We start from the raw sequence: 16,500 nt of genomic DNA on the forward strand, positions 1-16,500 counted from the left end.
GACAGGGACTGTAGAATATACTACTGCACACTGTCTGTTGCTGTAATTATGTTCCTACTCGATAGTTCCACGTTCATTTAATGTGTTAGGCCAATTTGCTTATGTTTTGTCTTAGGATTGTTTCTGCTCTGTATCGGATTTTTGCTTCTTTTCAAATTTCTGCAGTCCTTCCTTACCCTATTGTATTGCTCATTGAATGTCTCAGCCACTGATTGTATTGACTTACACTGTGGAATCTGCCTTGAGTCTCAGTGAGGACAGACAATAAATAAATACAATGTGACCAAACCCCAAGCTCAACAGCTTTCTCAGAAATATAGGCAACTGGAGACACTCTGAATTACATAGTCAATGAAGTTCCCAGAATAAAAGTTGCTCCTGACTTAACAATTTTTTTCTCTCCTAAAATTCAAAGCATAAATACACCAGTGAGCAGCTGTTCTTTATTCTCCCATAAGATGTGAAACTTTTTCGCTCAGTCCTCTAACCATCTGCCACTACCATCTCTGGACTTACTTGTGGTAAACTTACTCACTGCTTTGAGCACAAACCTAATTTTTTTGGAAAGTTATTGACAGGCATTTACCCCACTGATATATAAAGGCAATTTTAAAGTATATATTTACTTGGAGGCATGAAATTATTGCTTGAAATAAATTTAACTTGAATCCAAGTAAGCTTGTGAACCAGACTGAGTTCAACTGAAAAATATTGTGAACCAGACTGAGTTCAACTGAAAAATATTAGTTGGATCCAGGGCTTTTTTTTCTGGGAAAAGAGGTGGTGGAACTCAGTGGGTTGCCCTCGGAGAAAATGGTCACATGGCTGGTGGCCCCGCCCCCTGATCTCCAGACAGAGGGGAGTTTAGATTGCCCTCCATGGTGCAGCAGCGCGGAGAGCAATCTAAACTCCCCTCTGTCTGGAGATCAGGGGGCGGGGCCACCAGCCATGTGACCATTTTCAAGAGGTTCCGGAACTCCGTTCCACCGCGTTCCTGCTGAAAAAAAGCCCTGGTTGGATCCATCCACCCTTTTCCCTTTCTTGCCCTTACTAGAGAGCCTGTCCCACACAGCTTTTATCATTCGTAGTGTTGCCTTTTTGGGTGGCCAAAAGAGACCTCTTTTTTTTCATTAGCAGAAAATAGTGACTGGATCCAAACCAAGGGAATGGGAATTAAATGCAATTCTTTTGAAAGTTTGTCTTGTTTCATTATTGGTCATTCTTGTGTTGCTGTTGTTATGATTGTATTGTATTGTTTCTACTTTGTGAGCCATCTTAAGCAGGGCTCTAGACAGGTGGCGTGTAAGCCTGAATTGTCTAACTTTTTTGTAATCCACTTTTTTCCAGGCTTTTTGAAAGCAAGTCTAAATTAATCCAAGTAATAAATCATGTTAACAGGGATTAAATATAATTAACTTTTAGTGCCTTCCTATCTACCATTCCTGATTTCCACAACGCTCCACCAAACCACCCCCCTTTTATTTCGAAGTCCTAATCTGATCTTCCCTCCCCTTTTCTGTATTTACAGCTCTAACTTCATGTTCTGTATTTTTTTCTTTCAAAAATAAAGAGTATACTGAGTTCCACAATTTGTGTGTATTGGCTTCCCTGAAATACTTTTGTTTTATTTATGGAATTTAAAAAAAATGTAAGAGCCAGTCTGTGGCTGAAAAGCATTGTGAAATAAATTATTTAGTAAGAATACTTTATTAAAAGAGCTAGTTTGATGTAGTAGTTACCGTGTTGGAGACCCAAATTTGCATCTCCCCTCTGCTGTGGATGCTTGTTGAGTGACTTTGGGGACAGGTTACTTCGAGCATCCACAGCAAAGGTGAGGCTTGAAACAGAGACCTCACTGCTCCTTCTTCCAGCTATAACCCTGAGCCACTTCAGGTAATATTGCTTTCCCCTGAGGCTTGCCAACCTCCATATAGGAACTGGATATTTCCAAGCATTACAACTGATCTCCAGACTGAAGCGATCAGTTCCCCTGGAGAAAATGGCTGCTTTGGACGGTGGACTGCAGGGCATCCCTCCCCTCCCCAGCCTCCACCCCAAGATCTCCAGGAATTCCCCAACCTGGAGTTAGCAACCAAGGTAACTCCTAGAATTACACTTACTCTCCAGGCGACAAAGATCAGTTCCCCTGGAGAAAATGGGCTGCTTTGGAGGGCGGATTATATGGCATAACACTCTGCTGAACCAGTAGGGTTACAAGCCTCCTGGTGGTGGCTGGAAATCTCCTAGAATTACAACTGATCTCCAGGCTATAGAGATTAGTTCCCCTGGGGGAAATGGCTTCTTAAACCATGCTGAGGTCCCTCCCCTCCCCAAACCCCACCCTCTCCATGCTCCACCCCCCAAACTCCAGGAATTTCCCACCCTGGAGCTGGCAACCCTATGTCAGGCTATGATTACTGCACCCTGCCTGCACTGCCTTTACTAGAGATGCAGAACAACCCAACAGGTCCAGCTCCTCCCCCCTCTATACACCTGCCTGGATTGGGCTTAGAATCATCCGGCGGCTCTCTTCTTCCCTCTTCTTCCCTCTTTGCTTTCTACCTGTCGGCTCAACAGCCTTTTCTCAGGGCAGGCTCGCGCGCGCCACGGTTGCTTAGCAACCAGCCTCTCAAGGCGTCAGGCAACACGAGCGGGGAGCGCTCGCGCGCGGCTCGCAAAGGCTGCCGGGAGGAGGGGGAGGCAGGCGCGCGAGAGCGGAGAAGAGCGCAGGCGCCAAGCTGTGAGGCGCCAGTTGGCACGAGGTTTGAGAGCTGCGCCTCAGCTGCGGGCTTTCCGAACGGGTTGGGCGGAAGCTCGACCTGTTGGGCTGGGGCCTGCTCAAGGTATTGCTGTCATCCTTCAGGATGTGAGTGTGTGATAGTTCCAGATCGTTCCAGCGCTACCAGAGGGGTGCCAACTCCAGGTTGGGAAATTCCTGGGGAGATTTAGAGGAAGGATTTGGGAAGGGGAGGGAGCTCTGCAGAGATGTGATGCCGTAGAGTCCGCCTTCCAAAGCAACCATTTTCTCCAGGGGAATTGATCTCTGTAGGCTGGATATCAGTTGTAATTCTGGGAGCTCTCCAGGCTCCCTCTGGAGGATAGCAATCAATGGGCTTAGACTGGAGTAACTTTTCTTACGATTGTACTGTTATTACAGCAAACCAATACCTGCAACATTAGAACATAAGAGCCCTGCTGGATCAGACCGGTGGGCCATCCAGTCCAGCATCCTGTATTGCCCAGTTGCCAAGCCCTTGCATTGGAGGGCCACCAAAGAGGGCATAGAGGCCACGGACTTCCTGTGATGTTGCCTTCTAGCACGGGTATTCTGAAGTTTACTGCCTCTGAAAGTCAAACAAGTATATCATAGCTGCCTTTAAAATTTTCTGAAGACCATATGTGCAATCTTGGTTTTTAATTTTATACAGTGCTTTAGGAGTTACTAAGTCCAGATTTTGTTTTTATTTTAATCAGTAATTACAAAATTGACAAAAGCTTTCAGTCAATCCACAATGTAATAGAATGTTATCTTTCTGATTATAAATAATCAGCAACAATAATAACAATTTGGTTTCAAGGGGAAAAAGACGTAATTTTTTATTTCTACACCATTTATAATAATTCATCATATCACCTGTACTATTGCCTGATTTTATTCCAATACAGTGATGCACAGATCTGTATTTGCTTGGTTTTTTTTTAATGTGCTGCATTTTCATAATCTGAATTTTCTGATCACTTTTTTAATATTTGATCTTCAGAAACTCATCATCTATAGCGCTTCTTACCAAATAAGTCAGACTTTGTATGGAAAAGTTATAGATAGTGCAAGTTTATTCATCTGCTGGAAGGAAATTAGTTTTAGAAGGTCATTTTTTCTCCCCAAGAGCCCATTCTGAGTATGCAGTTTTTAAATAACTAGTGTTATCAGTATCAACACAGTTTGAGTTTTACCAGCAAGTTATTTTTTAAAAGGGGTTCATTCCTTGAGCATGAAGTAAACTTTAGTTTTTAGCATCCCTGGCTTTAGAGAAGACTGAAAAGGGAGAATTTTTTCTCTCAGCGAAAGCAATTTCTTGTTTGCTTAGTCATGTCAGACAAAGCATGCTATTTGTCACTGTGGTTTGTATATGTTTTCTTAAAAGAAGCTTTCAACTTTGATCAGAGGCAAGGTGCACTCGGTAGCAAAGATGACAGAAGTAACAAACCGGTGGTGTCCGTTGTCACTCAGAAAAACTCTTTAAGTCAACAAAGGGGCGAAATTTAGAGGTAGAAAGCCACATGATTTGGTGATGAGGCTTGTGTGTGCTTGTGAGAAAACGCAGACCTTTGCCTTCCTTGGTTCAGACAAAGGTGTGGAGAAATTTATTAGTTTGGGATTCAGTTCATTCTATGCAATCAAAAGGTGCCTCTTCTAGTCCAGAGACTGGCCTTTGCTTGCATTTCTAGGCAAACAATTCATTTAAAAGCCAGCACTGAGCAGGGCTTGGTAGCATGTAGCAGCTGCTTTATTCAGACTGTCATCACAAGGGATTCTTAGGGTTGTGCTTTTAATGATTCTAAAGTTGACAACTGTGCCACTCTTTAAAAACAATAGTATTTGAAATAAGTTAAAATGATCTTTCATGTGCTTTTTTAAAAAAAAAAGCTAATCCAAGGATCCTAGCCTTATGTGAACTAAGGAAAAGATGTGTGCGCGAACAGAAGAAAACCCTGCTGGATCAACCCCAAAAGTCTGGTGCAGCAATAACAACAACAACTTTCAATTTATATACCACCCTTCCGGACTCTGTGAGGTGGGTGGGGCTGAGAGCTCCGGAGAGCTGTTACTGACCCAAGGTCACCCAGCTGGCTTCAAGTGGAGGAGTGGGGAATCAAACCTGATTCTCCAGATTAGAGTCCTGCCGCTCTAAACCAGTGCACCAAACTGGCTCCAGTTTCCCCATAATGCCACAGTATGCAGCTTGCCCTAAACCCCGCCTTTACTGACATTCTAGAAAAGGAATGGTTACGATAGTGGGGCGGGTGGAAGAAATTTTCAGTTGCCTGTGACTTCTAATCCAACAAGAACCTATAATTGAGTGTCACTACCTTACCATTTGAACTACTGACTTCAAGATGTTGCCGAAAGGTATTTTATAATATGTCTAAGATTTTTGAATGCGTTTGTTCTATATTATACTGTGTAAGTTTGGGGTTTTGTAATTTGTAGGAGGTATAAAAACTAGATGATAAGTAATAAAAGATTACCTATGTCCTAAGGTTCTATAGAAAGGGTTGTTTGTATATTTCATATCTGTCTCTTCTGGCATTCATACATTGTGTTGAAAATAATGCCAGCGTTTTGGATTGCTAATCCTGCAGGTTCCCCATCTTTATGTGCACTTGGTTGTGGAAGTTATACGCTTCTTTGATAGGACTCTGGCATATTGTGTCGGATTGCCCCAGTTGACGTCATAAACGAGTTTATGCTACAGTCAGGATTAGGTCTTAAAAGGGCCTCTAAGCAGATTCCCTTGGCACCTTAAAGACTAACAGATGTTTTGCATATATTCCGATCGTGCCTGTTTATTAGGGATACACTGGTAAACCAGTGGCCTTGTTTTGTCTTTATTTTTCTCTTTTGAAGATGCCTTGTTAAAATATTGTTAACCAGCATGAATTGCTAAAATTGTCAATCTCCAAGGTTTGGTTCTGACTCGGAGCATCCCTAGAAGTTAAACTTCTCAGCTGGGAAGGAGCCATCTTGGCTGTAGTATACATGCACATAAATAGCGGTACATGATGACTAAAGTTTGTAGCCTTCCATTTTACATGTTGCAGCTGCTGAGGGTTTTTTTTTAAAAAACTATCAGAGAACATATTTCAGGGCAATTATGTGTTTCAAGTATATCTTTAGCCAGAAGAATAAACACCCACCTGGCTTTTAAGTCAGTGTAAGACATGCAACTGAAGAGTAAATAAATACTGCATATGGAAAGTGGAGTAGAGCCTGTAGCAATGTGTATCAAGGAGAGCAGCTCCAGCATTGATCCTTGGTATGAGAACTTGGATGTTACAAGCATATAATCGTTTTTGTTTGTAAAATGTTGGAGAGTATATTAGTGGCACAGAATTTCATTGGCTGGAGCCCACTTAGCATCCTCAGTTGATAGTTAATATATATACTGGTGTACAGAAAAGGAATCTGCAAACAGTGGGGCCGAAAGGACATGAAAGGGAGCCCAGATCAGTCTATTTGTAATGGCATACTCCGGTGATCATGTTTTCTTATGCTGTTCATCTGACAACTAAAGTAAGATAACTCGTAAGCCACTTTGGGTCCTCATGGGTGTGTGTGTTGGTGGGGGGGAAGGTGGGGTATAAATGAAGCAAATAAATAAATAGATAAATAGCATTTTGTGGTAGAAATTCTGGCTAAGCCTGAATTTGACTTTTGCCAATAAATGGTCACTCAGCACTTTTTTGCTGAAGCCTTCCTTTGAAGTGATTTTGGTGAAACATGGAAACACATGGAAACAGGGCTACACAAAGAAGTTGCCATTTTTTTGGTTCAATTTGTGATTGTTTATTATCTTGCCTAGATGCTGCTCTGTTTGTCCTGGGTAAACATCAGAAGGGCATTTTTGGCAGGTGGTGGCATATATAAAGAGTATGTAGGTAAATGAGCCTGATGGTATGACTTACATTATGTAAATATGTTGCCTGTATAAGTATGGGGCCAGAGGTGGTGAAGTTGTAGCAGGGCTTAGACCCTCTAAAAATGGTTCATTATTGCTGGTGAATAGCCAGTTTATACTGGGGAGTCTGCCTGTAAGTGCTGTAAAATATGTGGATTTACAGCTACTTTCCCTGCAGCACATAGTGTATGCTTCAGTTGTGTTTTTGATTGTATAGCTTGATTGGATGGTAGAACAGAGGGTTGCAAATCCCTCAGCCCCACAGCCCTCTATACCTGTTTCTCCAGCTTGCATTCCTGTGTCTGTGTATGGGAGTGCAGTTAGATCAGGAGCTATCCATATAGATTATAGGAGAATGAGGTGTTTTAATTTCTGTTAATATTTTTTTAAAAACAAAATTTCATTCATTTTCATTTAATTTGGGTTTTTTTCATTGGTTTCAGTGGAAAGCACATTTCTGGTTATATCTTCTTTGTTAGGCAGTTAAAATTCTCATTTTAACTAGCACTGGAGTGGGCACAGACAGACTGGTGGCTGGAAGGTTGCATTTCTGTAGAATCAAGAAAACCGTCCCCAAGCCAATGATTGGTAGATATAATAAAAACAAAGATGTATCAGGAAAAATATTTTCTATTGTGAGACCTGTTTCATTCTGCTGGTTGGAAATGTTCCCTGTTAGTTTTATTGTGTTGACTTTCTCCTCTTCTAGTTGATTCTGGATTCAGTTTAAACTCTCTAAATCAATCAGATGTAAAAATAACAAGCATAAAATATTTCCAAATGTTAGTTTTCCTATTTTTGAATGTATAGGAATGTTTTGTGTCATTTTTTAATTAGTTAGTAAATGAATGCATTTATTATATCATGTTCTTATTTGATGCAGCAATTTAAAGACATTTCAAGGTAGGTGCTGTTGTGACTTGATCTCTGTATACATACTCCATAGACTCCTTCTCAGTCCAACTGTGACAGGATGGGCTTTTTAATTAAAGGTTTACTAAATGCAGCACCCCGAGAGTGGAAGAGAAGGGGTTAAAATACTGCCTGAAAGGCTCCCCACCCCTTTTGTAATTGGCCAGTGAGAAGGTAACAATGGGTGCTGACAGAGTTGTTGAAGGAGTTGAAGTTTGGAGTCTGACAAGGAGGGTCAGTCTAGTAATCCTCTGTGTGAGGAAAAAGAAAAATTTTCCCTAACTGGGACCACTTTAGATTTAAAGAAGACGTTAGTTAAAGTACTTAAATGTGAAAGCCAGCACTGATTTACGTGGACAAGTTAGAACTCAGTGTGTGTGTGTGTGTTTGGTAGAGGAAGTGGGTAGTTAAAGGAGACTCCTCTTCAGCCAAGTGATCACAGTTATGTCTTTTGGAGGAGAATAATTCCTGCCCAGTGTCTAAAAAGGAGGTTTTGTCTCTGAGGAGGACCCCAGGTCTGATGTAAAGGGGAAAGAGTGCTGTATTGAAGTCAGAACACCTAAGCTGTAAAATGAAATCTATGAAGGAACCTTGATATCAACAACATTTGATTTATATACCATCCTTCAGGATAACTTAATGCCTACTCAGAGCAGTTTACAAAGTGTGTTATTATTAAGATACTAATAATCTAAGTCTGAAACTACCAACCTCTCACTGTTAAGATCTATAACTACTGAAACTAAGCTTTAAGATTATTGTGCTTAATGCTTGTGAAGTATTCTGTAATCAAAATTTACCTCAGCTTTACTTTCCCTGCCCATCTATATACCAAATTTGCCTGTTTAATCAACCTGCTCTTTCCTTTTGAACTTTACTCTGCCTCTAGTGCCAGATGTGGGTTCTTGTTTCTTTCCTACCAAATATTTGGATTTGAATATAAGCAAAAATATATATGTTTTATGTACGGGACAAAAGGAATATAAGATTATACCCAGAGACACACTATCAGAGGTTTCCCAGCCACAGCAAGTAATCTTGACCATTTTGGAGAGAAAATTTGCCTCACAGTGGGGGAGTGAGTGGGGCTTACATCATACCAGCCTTATTTCCACTTCTTCCGTGAACATCCCATGACTGGAAGCTTAAAAGTTTCAACTAAGTGGTCATTTAAGTCGGTTGCAGAAAACAGAAATAGGAATCTTGGGGTACCTGAAAGACACTGCAATCCTGAGTGGAGTTATACCCTTCTGAGGCCGTTGAAGTCAGTGAGCTTAGAAGGGAGTAATTCTGTTTAGGATGACACTATAACAAGTTTTTATTCTAGCATTTAAGCTCTTGTCAACTAGAGTGAAACTTGTTAGTCTTTAAACTGTCACAACTCTAGTTTAAAAAACAACGCTGCATTGGTTAAAACCTTGATTTCCCTCTAGAAAGCTGATTGATAGAATTTAGGTGAATATTTTAATGCCATACTGAGTGGGAGTGTCAAATTATGTCAAATGAAACTATGGAAAGAATTTTTCCTAGTTTGAAAAGTCTATGTTCATTTTGAATTGTTTTTTGTAGGCCTGGGAAGAGGATGCTAGCTCAGCATTCAAAGCACAGTTGCCTTGAATAGATTGCTTTATGTAGCAAATGTTTTTGTGGTGAAGAAGTTTTTGTGGTGTTTTGAAGGACTATGAATACTAATTGCTTTCCCCTGTATCAGCAGAGGGTGCTATGAGTATGTTATGCTCTGTAGAAGCCTTTCTGTTTATGCATAATTCAGTTTAATTTGAGTTAGAACTGACTAGCTTCATTGGGAATTAAGCATGTATTTACATGGTGTATAGGAGGGCAGGCTATAATTTAAAAGCACACCATTTTCTTAATTGATTAAAGTTCAAAAAGAGAGATCTTTTAAAGCAGATAGCTTCAGGTTGCTAACCTTCTATGCACATCTCTTCCTAAAAGAGGTCACCGAGCATAATCTTAGGACAACCTTGCTTTCCAGGGCTAGAAAGAATTTTGATTTTGTCCTAAATCTGCAGATGTCCCCTCATTCGTAGTTTAATATTTTACATAATTCTGCATGGACATACTACATGCCACTCACTGTAATATGTAATGTTATAGTAAAAAAGAAGTCAGAGTTTAACCGTGGAGATTATATTACGTTGTTGAATAAAGAAGCCTTTAAAGGAATTTGATTTATACAGAACCAAAAAATTCATAATCGTGAATAAAGTTTCCATTGTTTGCAATTTATAAAATTCATTCCATTTTCACATTTTAAAAAAGTTCTTTGTTCATATGTGCAAAACAAAACTCAGTTATCGGTTTTGACTTTGACACCATTCACTAAGCTTTCTGGGTTCCTTGGAATATTTTAAATAATTTTACATCTTCCATTGGGCTGTTTTGAAGAAAAAAAAACAGTTTAAACTCAGTCTTAACCAGTAACAGATTAATACATTCAATATGTATTTTATGACTGTTCTGAGTGTGGACAATACATGATCTATCTCCTATACAGTCAAAACTACTTTATGAAGTCCGACCATTTGTCTATCTTGCTCAGTTATGTCTCCTCTAACTGGCAGTAGCTGTCCAGTATTTCAGACGAGGTATTTACTGGCCCTGCTTTTAAAAGCTGGATTCTATGGTATTCCTGCTCTATGGTAAAGGGTTTCTACCTGGAAGTAGACTCCAACAGAATTAAAATGTGTCATGGATGACTTCCTCAGGGGAGATTTGATAGCGAGGCCTGATAGAATACTGAGAAGCCAGACTGTGAGTTGCTCTTTAAACCTTGATTTTCTCATCCAACAGGCTTTTAAAGGTGGTTTAAAATATAATAGGCAGCCCAATCCCAGGATCCTGCCTCTTGTGCCACTTGTCAGTATCTTATGCTCACTCAGCAGACAAGAAAAAAGTACGGCGAGCATAGCAGTTGCCCTGCTGCACCCTCCCAGTTGTAGTTTAATGTGCTAATGATGCTGCCATGACAAACAGAGATAGAAAGAGCCAACTGGTGCATGCTGATGTGGCTACGCTACTGATATCATCTCACTACTATACACATGCAGAACACAACAAGACAAGGAATGTGGCATCTATCACTGTAAGCTTAATTGTAGTGTCCCCTCCTGTAATTATGTTCCCTTTTCCTAGGTGTACAGATAAGGAAGGAAAAATGGTCGCTCCAGCCACATCACCCACATGCTGCTTATGGTACCTCTGATGGCATGCACAAGATCCCTCCCACATAAAGGTTTAGGTTGGGGGGATGGGTGGCCAAAGGTTTAGGGTGGGGGGGGGTGTTTGCAAGGCAAGGGGGGAGCAGACCCCATGTTAGCTACAAGAGAATACTCAGCTGGGGCTGAGCACCCATGTGGCAAATAGGAGGTGTGGGTTTGGCTCTCTGTAAGGGGAATGCCAGAAAAGAAGGGGAAACTAGTGTGGGAGAGGGAACTTAAATGCCTCTCCACAAGTCACTGCAGGTCCCCCCTTGTACACATTATAAAGCATGTAAACAAAGCATGTAAACATGAAGGAGGGTTAGTGACGGAATGCCAAACAAAACAGATAAATCTGCGCCTGCTGGCAGAACGAAACAATTGAGGGAGACAGAAATCTCTCCTCTTCCTGCAGCTGCAGGGGATGTGGGAGCCTGCTTCAGCTGAGAACTGCAGTACCCCGGGGAGGAGGGACTCTCCCCTCTCCCCATCCCCAGCCATTTCCCCAGCCATAAGCATCTCAGTGGGGAGTTATTTGCATAGAGAGCCAGTGCGGTTAGGGTGTTGGACTAGGATCTGGGAGAACCAGGTCTAAATCTTGACTCTGCCATGAAAAATTGGGCAAATCTATTATGGTCAAAGGGCCATAATGGATGAGCTGTTGAGGAATTGTGATTAGATCTCTCATCTTTTTAAATTCCTATTAATAGCAGGTAGGTGAAGTGCTATGGGATGGGGAATGGGAGGGTTTTTAACACCTTCCCTTGTGCCATTTTCCTTAATGTAAATCACACCCTCCCATACTCATGCCAGAGCTATTCCTCTTATATGGAAAACACATGGCTACCTGTATGTTTTTCGTATCAAGGTAAGGGAAAGGGTTTTACCTCGTTCCCCAAGTACCGGGGCTCTGATCCGGTCTATACAAACACACAGCTGTTATGAACAGAAATTTAATTAGAGGAGAGATCTGATCGTTTGGCAATTGGTGGATCTTACTCAGTTAAGAATTCCACCTAGAAGCTCCTGCTGCTCAGAAGGCAATTCAAGACCATGGGCGAGAGTGGTTCTCATCTTGAGGTCACCTGCAGGGCATAATCGCCGCAGTGGCCCCAGGACGGAGTCTTTGGATAGGGAATTGTGTATGGGTGGTACCAGTCTGAAGGGCAGGGGGGAGAGGAGGGTAGCTCGCACCACTGCGAGACTTGCAACATTATTTTGTTGCAAACTGAAATTCATTGTTAGTTTAGATTTTTTTTTTTTGTTCTCTTTGGGAAATTGTTTAGAAGACATTAGTTTGAAGTAGGTAATTTACTTCAAAGAAACAAATCTTAGAGCGGCTTTCGCCTGCCCACCTTCTCTTGTTCAAAGACAGCATCAGCTGTCGTTTAGGAGAAAGGAAACGTTTTGAAGAGGTTAAGTGATTTTTTTTTCCTCCAGACACTTCTTAATTGAGTTTAGACACATTCTGTACATTTTTACACCAGCATCAAAGGTAGCTTCTTCCCAAAGATAAGCAGCTTCTTCTCATATTTCAAAAAAAGGTTTTTTAAAAAAGAACCCCATCACATATTTTCATCAAGCCTTTAGGACTGAAAGCTACCGGATATTACTGTTGTCATAATACAAAAAGCAAATGGGAGGCAGAAGCAGGTGAACGCAACATTGAGACAGCTTGAAGGCTGTTGGTTGGATGACGGTGACCATCCAGCAGTCTATTCTTTCTGTCATGCATCACTTCAGATCATTTTAATTTTGCCCTTTGATGACTGTTATAGACACAGACTTTGGTTTACCACTTGGCAGCAATTGTATCTCCAAATAGCAGAATTTGGTTTTGATTGCACAATTCAGGGGAACCATCAAGAATCCTGAGAATATCAGTGTTCATTATTTTTAGAAATTAAAAGAATTTCTGGCTATCTGACATTACCTTAAAACACAAGAGTGTCCATGGCAACCTATGACCCTCCCATGGTGCTCTGATGATGGAAGTTTAGGCTATGTGGGAGGAGCTTATAGTGCAACTCTTACCTTACCTGAGATGATACTGGTATGAGAATGAGCTGCAACCCAGGCTCCTCCTAAATAGCCTAAATCTTCCAAAGTCATCTCAGCTGTGTGGGAGAAACTCATTTTAAAGCAACTTACACACCACTAAGGCAATGTCAGAAGGATCTCATAAATGGATTGCTTCTATAACCAATCCTTGGGTTATTAATGAAATAATACCTACAGTAGTAATGAAATACTGTGAATAAATTAGGAATGCACAGATACTTTAAAACATAATTCCTTAAAGAGGCATAATTGCTGCTTAAAAATCTTAAAAATATATACATTTGGCAGGTGAATTTCTTCATTCGGCTAAGATGAATGGTTCGATTAAATGATTAGTTCAGAAATGTTCTTTGGAAATAAGCCCATGTATTGTGACAAGTCTTTGGAATGTGGAATTCTTGAACTCTCAAATGTGTAATATTAATTGAATTAATTTAAATATTTATGTCCCACTTTTTGTTCCAATGGTGATGCAAAACAATTTTTGACATTGTTCTCTCCTATTCCATTTTATCCTCGCAACAGCAGCTCTTTTGAGGTAGGTTAGGCTGTGAGTGTTTGACTGTCCCAACGTCACTCAGTGAGCTTCTGTGGAAGAGTAGAAATTCAAACCTGGATTTTCCAGATCCTAATCCTACACTTTGGTCACTGTGCCATGCAGCCTCATCATTTTCATCTTTACTTGCCGATGAACCCCTCCAAGTGTAACTCCAGGGGCACGGTTCTGGCACAGACATACAGGCAGGTTCTTAACAAACAACATTGTGCTGCTGCATTTTGTAGAGTACTGAAATGTATAGATTGTTCCTTTGAATTCATCCATGTTTAAAACATTTTTTAAAAATGCTGTTTTAAACAAGCTGACCGCAGCTACCCAGTGAGATCTGGCGTGGATGATTTCAGTCCAGGGTTCTGCCTCTTTAAATTTTTGAGCATATGAAGCTGCCTTATACTGATCCAAACCATTGATCCATTTAGGTCATTATGGATCTCAGGAAGAGGCTGAATTGGATCCATCACTTGTTTTATCTGAGATCTTTTGATTGGAGATGCTAGGAGTTGAACCAGACATTTCAGCGTGCAAACCACTGAGTCTTAAATGCTTAACTCAGAGGAATGACTTGGATGCTCAGGTTTAGGACAGGGATCCTCAACCTTGTTGAGCTTGTGGGTACTTCTGGAATTTTGAAAATAGATCATGAGTGCTACCATAAAGTGACTGGTACGGAGGATAGGGCCAGTCATACGATGTTGGGAGGGTCCTTGTACAATGGAAACAGCTTTTTGCAAACTGGCATTCCCTGCAGGCCCAAAGTTGATAGCTTCTGAAGTGGATTGTGCTCCGGTGAGGTGGAGGAAAGCAAGGATATGTGCTCTGCTTTGGGGAACCAGGGAAGACATCAGTGGCTTCTATGGGGGCCACATTGGAAATCACTAGTTTAGGAGTTCACTTGGTGTTCTTTTGCCTGAGCAACTACTCCCTTATGTGGGAGCTGTCCCAGGTCCTGCACAGCCTGTTTGTCCTGCTTCCTCGTGTCGGCTACTGCTGTAGTCTCATTCAAGTATTGCTCAGGATTTTATGGGCTGTCAGCCTCTCTAGAACAGGACATCATTTTTTTTCAGATCGTGGTGATTCAAGATTATAGTCTGATCAGAAATGAAAATTAGGATGGCTGAGTTACATGTTTCATGGTGAATGTCAAATGCCTAGCAAGGAGGAGGTTTTGAACCCCAGTACACACGTCCGGGGTTGGGGAGCACTTACCGAGGGAAGAAGACGCAGTTAACTATCTGCCATGCAGTATGTCCAGTGACATGGTTCTGCCCAGCTGTGGTCCAAGGGGAAGTGGGCTGGCCCTTGAAAAGCAACAGTGTTCAAAAGGCAGCAGTGCCAGTAAAGCTATGTTACTCCTTTAAGGAGCCATGCCTAATAGTTGGGCCTGTTGTCAGCTGGCCAGTAGTCCCAGAATATGGCCAGGGGAATTCACCAGTGAGGGATAAAGCCACATGTCCATCATAGTCGTCGTCATCATCATCATCATCATCACATTAGATTTATAAACTGCCCCTCAGGACAACTTAACACCCACTCAGAGTGGTTTACAACGTATGTCATTATTCTCACGACAATCACCCTATGAGGTGGGTGGGGCTGAGAGAGCTCCGAGAAGCTGTGACTTACCCATGGTCACCCAGCTGGCTTCAAGTGGAGGAGTGGAGAATCAAACCCAGTGCTCCAGATTAGAGTCCTGCTGCTCTTAACCACTACACCAAACTGGCCTATCTGAAATATGGCAGGAATACTCACTGTTGTGATGTTTCCCTGAGACTTCCTGGATGGGTGATGCTCTAGTGACTCCTTTAAAATGAGAGTCAGCAAAAGGTGAAGGAGGAAGTGCCCGAGTTCTCTTTGCCAGGCTGTGGAGAGGTTTCACTGAAGCGATAAAGATGTCCTACAAAGGATGCCCAAGTTCAGGGGTCAATTCCATAAGCCTCAACTTCTGACAATATAATTTATTTTCTGTAATCCAAAACTCTGTCTTTTGCTGTCTTTCCAGAAACCTGGGTTGTTTTTTCCCCTTAGCCTTAAGTTCCCTTGAATTTATTCTTAGGTCTCTGGGTACATACGTGCATTTATCCACTTGCCTTTTCTATCTTAGCAGGAGTGACCTTTCCCAGTTGGAAAGACTTTTTGACTCAGGAGGCTCCATTTGGTTTACGTGCCACATAGCACTTCAATGCAGCAGGGACAAGTTGACATTCGTAAAATATCTGGTTGTTCCAGTGCCCACTGGAAATGTCACCCATTGTCTAATCTGCTGTCTTTAGACCGTCATCTTCGCTTACATTCATCAGACATTCTGCAATTCTTTTGTCACATCTTAACAGTGAGGCTTTCTTAATTTTGTTGGTCTGGCTTTGAGATAAGACATATTACCGAAGGCATTTCTCAGGATTTTATACATGTGTTGCATGTACGCAGAGATCATTTTTAAAAAAAGCTAAACTGCAGCCGTAGTTCATTGAGTATAAAACTGCAAGTCTTTCTAAATTAAATGAGTTTTTTGTCAGACAGTTGGCCACTTCCCCAGCTTCGTGTTCCAAAGGGACCTGGCAGCTGGCTGAGCAAAAAGAAAACCAAGAATCTGGCATCCAGCAACTGACAAAGGAGTTCCCCTGGCATCCATGACTCATTGCGACTGTTCATATTTCTCCAGCTGGAGTAAAAAAAAAAAAAGGCCTAGATAGATTAATCCTTTAGTGCAACGGGGGGAGATGGGCAAACAATAGCAACACCTCTGGTTATACCTTCACAGATATGTGCTGAAAATTTAGCCAGCTGGTACAACCTGGCTACTTCAACAGGTTCCCTCTCTTTAGCATACATAATTAATCTAGCCCTGTCATTTCACATATAGCACAAATACACATATAGATCCCTGCACATTTTTCTATACTAGGAGAGATGCCACCTTCACAACTGTCAGACTCTGATTCTCTGGAGTTGAGGGCATAGCAGGGCAACCCAATGGAGAAGCAAGAATCAGTTTCCTGTTGGTTCAGGCCAATGTGGAAGCCTTACCAAGAAGCCTCTGTAGTCGACTAAAGATCTATCTAATATAATA

Source organism: Eublepharis macularius, chromosome 11, assembly GCF_028583425.1.
Source record: "Eublepharis macularius isolate TG4126 chromosome 11, MPM_Emac_v1.0, whole genome shotgun sequence".
Classification (NCBI taxonomy): domain Eukaryota; kingdom Metazoa; phylum Chordata; class Lepidosauria; order Squamata; family Eublepharidae; genus Eublepharis; species Eublepharis macularius.